This window comes from Bison bison, unplaced genomic scaffold (assembly GCF_000754665.1).
Source record: "Bison bison bison isolate TAMUID 2011002044 unplaced genomic scaffold, Bison_UMD1.0 scf7180017864370, whole genome shotgun sequence".
In the NCBI taxonomy this organism is placed as follows: domain Eukaryota; kingdom Metazoa; phylum Chordata; class Mammalia; order Artiodactyla; family Bovidae; genus Bison; species Bison bison.
In genome coordinates this window covers 4,042,864-4,054,374 of record NW_011494942.1, presented here as the reverse complement: position 1 = coordinate 4,054,374, position 11,511 = coordinate 4,042,864, and the positions used below count along the sequence as shown (strand labels likewise).

The 11,511-nt window shown below is 39.9% G+C and overlaps 1 protein-coding gene across 1 annotated transcript in view; it reads right to left on the bottom strand.

The window, feature by feature from the left end:
* LOC105000260 (MORF4 family-associated protein 1-like 1) overlaps positions 1–11,511 on the bottom strand; it is an 83,445-nt gene that overhangs the window by 26,224 nt on the left and 45,710 nt on the right.

The window sequence follows — 11,511 nt, the reverse complement described above, 5'->3', positions numbered from 1 at the left end:
ACAGTCCCACTGCTGGGCATACACACCGAGGAAACCAGAATTGAAAGAGACATGTGTACCCCAATGTTCATCGCAGCACTGTTTATAACAGCCAGGACATGGAAGCAACCTAGATGTCCATTAGCAGATGAATGGATAAGAAAGCTGTGGTACATATACACAATGAAGTATTACTCAGCCATTAAAAAGAATACATTTGAATCAGTTCTAAAGAGGTGGATGAAACTGGAGCCTATTATACAAAGTGAAGTAAGCCAGAAAGAAAAACACCAATACAGTATACTAAAGCATATATATCGAATTTAGAAAGATGGTAATGATAACCCTGTATGTGAGATAGCAAAAGAGACACAGATGTATAGAACAGTCTTTTGGACTCTGTGGGAGAGGGAGAGGGTGGGATGATTTGGGAGAACAGCATTGAAACAAGTATAAAATTATATATGAAACAAATCGCCAGTCCAGGTTTGATACATGATACAGGATGCTTGGGGCTGGTGCACTGGGATGACCCAGAAGGATGGTATGGGGAGGGAGATGGGAGGGGGGTTCAGGATGGGGAACACATGTATACCCGTGGCGGATTCATGTTGATGTATGGCAAAACCAATACAATATTGTAAAGTAATTAACCTCCAATTAAAATAAATAAATTTATATTAAAAACAATTCAAAATGAAAAAAAAATAAAACAATAAAATCAGGAAGCTAGCCTGTAGGAAATTCTTCTAAGCATTAGAAGTGTAGAACTGAAAGAAAAGCATCTCCTTCTCATTATCACCTAATCAAAATGGTTGTTCTGTCCTATCAGTAACACACAATAATGCAGGATCTACAATGATAAATGCACCATATATTTTTTTTTCTTTTTTGGATGAGAATCACAAAAATAAAATTTATCCAATAACTCTTGTGTTTATAGGTCACAAACTTTAGAAGTATTACAAACAGTGAATAAGTCTCTCGACAGGCTGTGCATTTCATTCTGTCAGAGCCTTTCTTGTAGTATCTGACATATTTTGTCCTTGCAAAGTTTAGCAGTTCCTGATGAAATTGTACATGAAGAAATACAGATTGAAAAAATAAGTGCTCCAATGACAAGATATCTGTACATATTCATCAACTTAGTTAATGTATATAGTGTAAGAATAATTTGATTACATATTGATGCAGCTCAATATAATGTAGCAACAATTTAAAACTGTATTTTAATTCCTCTTGTGTTACAGTTAATTTTGTATATACATTTCAGAGTATGAAGCCAAAAAAATAGAACTATGGGGACTTCTCTGGTGGTTCAGTGGCTAAGACGCTGCACTCCCAATGCAGGGGACTTGAGTTCAATCCCTGGCTAGGCAACTGGATCCCACATGCGGCATCTAAGAGTTTAAATGTCACAAGTAAAGAATCTGAAAGCACAGCAAAGGTCAAAGATCCCATGTGACATAAGACCTGGCACAGCCAAATAAATAAATATTAAAAAATAGAAATATGTATCAGAGTCTTATCAGGCAATTAATTAATAAAATAGCTATTTTCTGTATTAGGTTTCATGTATTTGTCTGTTTCATAAGTTGTATTTCATTGTGATTTATTTTTCCTTCCACACATATATTCACATTTGTTCCTAATATTTTATTTGTAGTTTTGCATTCTTTTTCTTAAAAGAGTAACCCCTTAAACTGAAAGGACTTATGCAGGCTTGATCTTCATTTGGTTAAATGAACTAAAGATGTTTGTGTCCTTTGAAAGTGTTTTTTTGTTAATCATGAAGATAATTAAACACATACACATACTGCTCTTCTTCAACTATGTTCTCCAACATTTATGAGATAATTGTTCAGCTTTCGTTTAAGTTATGTTTGGATTATGAATTCACAGAAATTGGGTCCTTAGAGAACTTTTAACCCTTCCTCCTCCAGAGATGGGTCTACTTTTTCTTGGCAAAGACAGGCAGCATCTTACCAGGAAGATGAATCAGCGGTTTGAGCCAGCACAGAATAACAGAGGGAGCTGGGGCTGGATGGAGAACTAATTAAAAAAATAAGTTCACATAGCTAAAATCTTACTATTGGTGCTAAAAATATAGCCAGATGATATCAGATGCCTAGGAATAAGCTACTAAATGCAAAGAAACCAAAAAAGTCACTGAGTTGTAATATGAAAAAAAAAAAAGTTATTATGGAATTGTGGGCTTCCCTCATAGCTCAGTTGGTAAAGAATCTGCTTGCAATGCAGAAGACCTGGTTCGATTCCTGAGTCTGGAAGATCCTCTGGAGAAGGAAATGGCAGCCCACTCCAGTATTCTAGCCTGGAGAATCCCATGGACAGAGGAGTTTGGCAGGCTATAGTCCATGGGGTTGCAAGAGCCAGACATGACTTAGCAACTAAACCACCATCATGGGATTGCATGAAGTCATGTATGTGAAACTTCAGAAAATTATAAAGCACTATAGAATCTAAAGAATCTTTCATTCAATTAAAAATAAATAAACTGACGAAACGATTTTACTCTTTAATTCTCCCAGCTAAAAAATATGGAAAAATGAAAATGATCAAATTTACATATAAGCTGTTTATTTTATAATTATGTATTATTTAAGATATAAATTATTTATTTATGATTATATATAAATATATATATAATTCCATCTGTATAGTTTTCCTTCAAGTTGAAAGACTTTTTTTTTCCATTTGTTATGGTTAGGTTTGTTTGTGCCAACTTTTTTGTTTTGATTTCATTTATCTGAAATGGCTATATTCACCTTTGTTCCTGGAGAATACTTATGCTGGGTGCAGACTTTTGTCTTGGCAGAATTTTTTAAACCTCTTTGATGTTGTCTTTTCACCTCCATAGTTTCTGATAGGAAATTAACAAGATTCAAACTGTGTGCTCCTTTAAATATAGTTGCCATTTTTGTCTATCTGCTCTCAAGCTTTTTTTTTTTTTCTCTTTGGTTTTTAGCCTATTAGGTGCCTTTGCATGTTTCTGCTCATATTTATTCTTCTTGAGATTTATTTGTTGTTGTTCAGTCACTAAGTTGTGTCTGACTCTTTGAGACCCCCGTGCACTGTAACCGGCCAGCCTCCTCTGTCCTCCACCATTTCCTGGAGTTTACTCAAATTCATGCCTATTGAGTTGGTGATGCTATCTAATCATCTTATCCTCTACTGCCGCCTCCTCCTTTTGCCTTCAGTCTTTCCCAGCATCAGGATTTACTGGATTTCTTTTAAATCTGAAAATTAATTTCATTCATTAAATTGTGAAAGTTTTTCGTTAGTTATAGAAAAGTCCAGTCATGAGTTGGAGTTTGAGAAATTTTGAAGCCAGAAGCTAAGCATCAATGTAAGCAAGACAAAACAGACCCCCAAAATATCCCAAAGGAAAAAAAAGGAATGGAAGACAAAAGACTAACTGAATGGAGGGTGTAGTGCAAGCTAGGAAGATCTCTTGGAAGTTATTTGAAAAGAACTGCCTCTCTCCTGACCAATTTTGATATAAGTCAACGCCTCTGCTTGTTTTTTCCAGCCTCAGATTTTGATTGCCCTTGCACTGTGGTCACATATCTAATGAGCAGAAATGACATTATTCTTCCATATTTCCCACAGAGGCTTTGCCATTGGATCCTTCTGGCTCTTACTCACCTTTCCTTTTGGGCTTGTTTCTGCTTAGATGGAGCTGGAAGCTGAAATTTCTAATTGGCAGCTCAAGTGGCTAAAGCTCTTTAATGTTTCACCATTAGAGAAAAAGTAAACTAATCTACAGATTATAAAATATTTGCTATCAGAGTACATGGAAGGAAGGATAAAGAAAATCCCAAGGACTTTCCTGGTGGTCCAGTGGTTAAGACTTCACCTTCCCATGCAGGGTGTGCGAGTTCCATCGCTGGTCGGGGAACTAAGATCCCACCTGCTATGAGGCCAAAAAACTAAAACGTAAAGCAGTAACAGTACTGTAACTAATTCAATAAAGACTTAAAAAAAAATGGTTCACATTAAAAGGAAAATCTTAAAAAAAAAAAGTAAAAGAGAAAATCCCAAATTTGAGAACAGGTCACAAAGTGTTGCGTTAGATAAATTAGTAGTATGGTTGGGGATTCTGCTGCTAAGTCTCTTCAGTCGTGTCCGACTCTGCGCGACCCCAGAGAGGGCAGCCCACCAGGCTCCCCCGTCCCTGGGATTCTCCAGGCAAGAACACTGGAGTGGGTTGCCATTTCCTTCTCCAACGCATGAAAGTGAAAAGTGAAAGTGAAGTCGCTCAGTCGTGTCCAACTCTGCGGCCCCATGGACTGCAGCCTACTAGGCTCCTCTGCCCATGGGGTTTTTCAGGCAAGAGAACTGGAGTGGGGTGCCATTGCCTTCTCCGATGGTTGGGGATTCTACAACCACACAAAAACCTATTAAGTCAAAACATCTGAAGCTTTATCATTCATTCTTATTCATTTCTTTTTGCCATTCCTTCTGTCTTAAAGTACAATAAGATTGGTTATAATTTTTGACAGCAATCTGGTTATCAGAAGAAAATGTAAAAACATGTACATCAAAAAATGGAGAATTCTGAGCTGCATTAAGAAAAAAAGGGTCAAATTTTAGCAAAAACATCCTCAAGCCTCTGCACAACAAATTACCTCCTCTGGAGAGCTGTAATAATATGACTCAATCTGCTGAGTGTCACATGATGCTTGTTTTGAAAATACTTTGCATTTCTTAGCTGAAGGGCACGCTCTAACACTTCAGATCACAATACTGTGGACTTACATTTCAGCTACTTTAATTCACATCAATCTCACAATCAGGCAGAAACATTTTTCACCCAGTCTGCATTTGTTCTGGTCACACAGAGAATTCTGTTTTTAGAACAAGGTGTTTAGCATGGAACCACAAGCACAGATGTAGAAAGATGTTATCCTGAAACTTACGGATGTGTTTCCAATATCAGACTTAGGAAATGAGGTATTAGTTAATTTCTATGGATGATTCTGTCTTGCCTGGACTGGAAAAGGAAAAGAGGAAACAAAAGAAAAAGAAATATATCCTTAGCAAGCTCAGGGAAAACTTTCTGCCTCTAAAATTGTTTTCTTTCAAGGGTAGAGAAAGTGTAAGGGTGGAGAATTATTTGTCATATCCTGCTCTGATTATATTTCATGTTTTCGTTTAAATTTTGCTCATGTGCTTCAAGGACTCTTCATGAAGAAGGGGAAAAAAAACACAAACCCTCCCAGAAATGCTTATTAAATCCAACAACACACCTGCTACAGATTAAATGCCAGTCTCTCTTTGACTCTTCACATCTGAACATCCCTCTTCACTGAGGTGTATCATTTTTTACTGCTGGAAATTCTGAGAAACGTGGGAGTTAGACATGCAGGCCAGTTAAAAGGGAATAGACCTGAACAATTAAACACGTTTGAGAAAAAAATCTTCGTCCAAAGCTTATGATATTTAACACTGTAAAACATGTTCCTCATTCTTTTGATAAACATCAGTGCTTCATCCACACTGGAATGTTCCGTAGAACTGTTAAGAAATAATAAATCTTACCTTGCTATCTCAGAAGAATAAGAAATAAGAAAGCTGTCTTCTAAAGAGAAGTTCTTCTAGATAGGTAACCCGCCATTGTGTGATATTTATTGCAGTTTATTTTTATCATTTCACAAGCTTCACCTCAGAGGCACTTTAGGGGAGAGGAGGGGCCAGGTGAGGACCTTGACCTAACACAGAGCTGAATCCAGGGAGGGAATCAACAGCCGAAGTGGAAGCAGCTGGTAGAACAGACTTGTATCTGGAAGATAGTACTTTTCTAAGAGGCCAACCCAATGTGTGATGAAAGACCGCAGAATGTAGGGTCTGGTGAAGCCCGATAGTAGCTCAGGGGTGAAGAATCTGCCTGCCAATGCAGGAGACATAAGAGATGTGGGTTCCATTTCTGGGTCAGGAAGATCTCTTAGAGGAGGAAATGGCAACCCACTCCAGTATTCTTGCCTGGGAAATCCCATGGACAGTGGAGCCTGGTAGGCCACAGTCTAGGATTCTTTTTTCTTGCAAAAGAATCGGACATGACTTAGTGACTGCTCATGAGCATAGTTATCAGATTTTTTTTTTTTTAATGGACTTTTCAAACATTTTTGTTGAAAAATTGATTGGAATGAGACAGAAGTGGATTTAGGGAGACCATGAAGGTGGCTCTTGTCAGAAACTTCACCAAATTTTTCAGCTTCAGACCCTGATGCCTACAACTTGAGTTCTGGGAATAATTTTAACCAGAGCAGTGTGTACATAGAGCTAGGTTCAGATACACTAGCCACAGAATCTACCTGGCTGCTGAGTGTGATGTCCTGTTCCCAGCATGTCCTATGCCACGAGGCTGCAGCCTCTGCCACTACAGCTCTATGGGTATGGGTCAAATGCCAGCCACTGTTTCAGGGTTTCCTTCTTCTTTCATTTGGTACGTGTGGCTTAAACCTGTTCCTAAAACCTGCCCATGACCTCTCCCTGGCTTCCCTCTGATCCCTGTGCATGTGTGTTCAGTTGTATCTGACTCTTTGCAATCCCATGGACTGTAGCCCACCAGGATCCTTTGTCCTCTGTCCATGGGATATCCCGGGGAAGAATTCTGGAGTGCATTTCCATTTCCTTCTCCAGGGGATCTTCCCCACCAAGGGATTGAACCTGCACTCCTGCATCACAGGCGATTCTTTACCAATGGAGCCACAAAGGAAGCCTACGACACTATGCCAAATACTATAACATAACGATAACAGTAAAATGAACCATATCTATGGCTTACTTTATTTACTACTAAATCCACTTTTTTTCAAATTCATTTTTTTAGGATTGGAAAAATCTTACTTAGAGAAAATGAAAGAGAGAAGAGACAACAAAATACCATAATCAGTCTTCTGGAATTGATAAATCAACTGAACCCTCTGTATTGGTGACTTTTTCCATGTTCGTCCGTAAACCCCTAAATGTACTGTTGTTTTCCAAAGTCACATCAGTCTACAAACTGTAATACGTTCAACAACCTAGACTTTAGTATGTTGCCAGAGGCTCTTACCTCACCGCCCTGTGTAATACATAGGAGTTGAAGTGAAACCTTGATATTACATCAGTTCACCACAGGAAAGGTAAAGTATGTACCATTCCTGCCTGCTCGGTCCAAACACTGTCGAGACCTGCTCCATCTGCAATAGGACTTGTGAAAAGCTGTTCATTCAATTTCTAAAATGTCTGTAAAACCCGTTCCCTCTTCCTGCATCTGTTCACACTTCTACTATCACTACAGTGATTTGGACCCTTTGTTGTCCCTTGTACGAGTTATTTTTTAACAGTCTCATGGTTTTTCTGCCTCTTATATCTCCTCTCTCTACTCTTTCCTCCTGGCCTGCAACCAGAATTAGCTGTCTGAAATGTAAATATGCTCATTTAACTTCCCTAATTAAAGATCTTTTATGACATTCATTTGCTTATATGAGCAATTTTATAACCTAAAAATAACAGCAGGGTTCTACTTCCAAATTAGAAATATAAAAGAGATAAAGATATCAAATGGGGTGGGGTAGAGTGGAGGGGGGTCAGAGCTTTGATCTGTTGTGCTCCCATTAGGGGACCTTTTTGGGACCCGTGGGCTCATTGGATGACCTGGTTGACTCATGAAGGCCAGTCTCTTCAGAAAAGCATTCATGAGTCTTTATAACCTGAGCAAACTTTACCCTCTATCACCCCTTGCTAGTCCACCCACATACTTTCTAACCCCTGAACTTGTCACTGTTTCCAACACTTTCATTTTTGCCTTGGCATCTTCTATTAGTGTGATTAGAGAGGCTGCTGGTGAAATTTAGGACCCAGCTTGAGTCTCATCACTTCTGAAAGGCTTTTCAGATTCTTACAATCAGAGCCAGGCTCTTTCGACCCCCAACACTGGTTCTGCACTCAACCCCATCACAGCACTTAGCACATTATATGATTTGTTTCCTTATTTGACATTAGAAAATATTTTGTTCATCTTGGTGAGACTAGTGCTTTCCTAACACTGATAGTTAGATGTTCGCTGAATGCAAGATGGTTCTACTTCCCTCTGGAAGTAAAATTCCTGGGGTGGGGGGTGAATTCAGCATAACTTTTTCATCATCACTAGTTTCCTCCCTGCCACAATATACACTGCTGTGGGTGGAATGTTACCCTCTGCCCCCAACCCACCAATTTATATCTTGGAGTCCTAATTCCCAATGTAATGATATTTGGAGGTGGGACTTTTAGGAGGTAATTAGGTCATGAGTATTGAACCCCAAAGCTTGGGGTTAGTGCCCTTATAAGAAGAGACATGAGAAAGACACTCCCTCTCTGCCATGTGACAATAAAGTGAGAAGGTGGCTGTTGATAAGCCAAAACCAGGCTCTTGTGAATTGAAAGTGAAAGCTCAGTCATGTCCTACTCTGCGACCCCATGGACTGTAGCCCGCCAGTCTCCTCTGTCTATGGGATCTCCCAGGCAAGAATATTGGAGTGGGTTGCCATTTTCCTCCTCCAGGGGATCTCCCTGACCCAGGGATTGAACCACGTTTATCTCTTGTGCCTCCTGCATTGGCAGGTAGATTCTTTATCACTAGTAAAGAAGCCTAAGGGGGCTCTTGCCAGAAACCAAGGTGTCTGCTGACACCTTGATCTTGGACTTCCCAGCCTTCAAAACTATAAAAAATAAATGTCTGCTGTTTAGACTGTCCAATCCATGGTATTTGTTATAGAAGCGCAAGTTGACTAAGACACGTACCTACATATTTAAGATGCTGACTTTCTCTTTTGCCTGATTTGAATAGACATTTCAACAAGACATGACTATCCCTTTCTTGGGCTTTGTACCAGACTTTGGATTACAAAGAAGAGTCCAAGAGGATCATGGGATCCCTCCTGAAGAGCTACTAGAGGAGAAAATGCAAGAGAGGTGCCAAGCCTTAAAGTACAAGATCTTTGAGAGAAAAACTGAGAGAGCCCCAGAATTGTTTTTCCTTGTGTTGCATATAGTGAGTATGAATTTCTCAAAATCCAAAATTCAGATGGGCAAGAAAAGAACATTTTTAGATTTTTTTCTTAATTTCAATGCAATATCTATTGAAAGACTCTATTCTTCCTAATGGCAGTAATCATAATTTCAGTCATTTCCTGGCAAATTTAGTCACTTCAAGTTTTAATGCAGGCAATTCCCGGACTGCATTTGAGTAGCCTTTTGGCTCCAGGAAGGAGGAAGTATCCAGGCCTTGGTAAGTAGTTGTCCTTGCTGTCATTTGCTGAGGTCATTGTGTATGGTTTCCAGATGTAGTAGTCACTATTCTACAGTCGTTTCTATTGAGATGTTCATGTTCCTTGTAATTCCTGGTGCTACCATCCAAGCCTCCAAAGAAAGCTGCAGTGTTTTTTTTCATTCAGGGCTCTTCACTGTCTGTCAACTAACTCTGTAAACCTAAGCCAGTTTGGTCATAACAACTTTACGTTATTTTAGTAAATAATAGTAACCACCATAAAATTGACTTACCATCCACAAATTATGCCACAAATACAGACTTTATTAAAAAAAACTCACTGGCAAGCAGACTCAAAAACATATATGCAAACTGTTTTGTAAGATCGATAAAGTCCAAGTTCTCTATTCTTTTGAAGAGCTCTAACTACCTCTTTATAGGAAATGTTTACTTGAAGCAGATGCAAAAATATCCAGAGGCAGAATCTTGTGCTGTTGGAGTCACAGGAGGCTACCAGAAGTCCTCTGACTCAACAACTGGACACAGGTTCATTTGTGGGTCAAGCCTTCGGCATTATCCTTAAGGGTACAGGCTACAGTCAATCCTGGGTGTGCCTGGTAGTTCAGACAGTAAAGCATCCACCTGCAATGCAGGAAACCCAGGTTTGATATTTGGGTTGGGAAGATCCCCTGGAGAAGGGAATGGCAACTCACTCCAGCATTCTTGCCTGGAGAATTCATGGACAGAGGAGCCTGGAGTGCTACAAGCCACTGGGTTACAAAGAGTCAGACACGACTGAGTGACTTGTACTTAATACAGTCAATCCTAAAGGAAATCAACCCTGAATATTTATCGGAAGGACTGATGGTGAAGCTGAAGCTCTAATACTTTGGCCACTTGATGTGAAGAGCTAACTTATTGGAAAAGACCTTGATGCTCAGAAAGATTGAGTGCAAAAGGGGAAGAGGGTGGCAGAGGGTGAGATGGTTAGACAGCATCACCAGTTCAGTAGTTATTAATCTGAGCAAACTCTGGGAGATAGCAAAAGACAGGGAAGTCTGGCATACTGCAGGTTATGGGATTGCAAAGAGTCAGACACAACTTAGTGACTGAACAACAACAGGCTACAGGCCTCGGTGGACTTTTGTATTCTGTTCATTGAACAACATATCTCAAATTCCACTCATTTCCACTATGAGATCTTGTTGCTAACATTCATGATGCTAATTAGAAAAGCTAGTATTGATGGATATGTGGATAACAGAAGGCAAATATTCCTATCAGCTGTCTCTGGAGTGTGGGTTCCTGATTTGCATGTCAGCTGGGCCCTCCTGGGAACTCAGTTCCTGATTTGGGTAATAGTTCAGCCTGCTATCACAAAAATGCCACAGGCTTGGTGATTGAAACAATGAATATTTATTTCTATCAGTTTTAGAGGCTGGGAAGTCCAATATCAAGGCATAAGCAGATCCAGTGTCTGGTGAGAACCCTCTTCCTGGCTTGTAGATGGACATCTTATTTCCTCCAATGATGGAGAACAGAGAAAAAGGGAAGCTCTCTTTCACTTTTTATAAGGACGTTAATTCCACCATGGAGGCACAAAGGTCATGATCTAATTATCTTCCAGGTGCCCCACCTTCAAATACCATCAATTAGGTCTTCAACATATGAATTTTTTCTTGTTGTTTAGTTGCTTTCCTGGTGGCTCAGATGGTAAAGCATCTGCCTGCAAAATGGGAGACCCAGATTCAATCCCCAGGTTGGGAAGATCTCCTGGAGAAGGAAATGGCAACCCACTCCAGTATTCTTGCCTGGAATATCCCATGGATGGAGAAGCCTAGTAGGCTACAGTCCATGGGGTCGCAAAGAGTCGAACATGACTGAGCGACTTCACTTCACTTTTTAGTTGCTAAATTATGCCTGATTCTTTTGCAGCGCTATGGACTGTAGCCTGCCAGGCTCCTCTGTCCGTGGAATTTCCCAGGCAAGAATACTGGAGTGGGTAGCCATTTCCTTCTCCAGAGGATCTTTCCAAGCAAGGAATTGAACCCTCACATCTTTTGAGTCTTCCACATTGGCAGGTGGATTATTTACCACTGAGCCATCAGGGAAGGCCAATATGAAATTTGGAGGGACACAAACATTCAGTCAGTAACTGGAAACTAAACCTTGAAGATAAGAAGCCAGTGGCTGGCCATCAGAAGTTGACAACAACCAACTGAAGCTGATCCTCTTACATCTACACAAGAAGTTGCCAAAGAACTCAGCGTCAACCA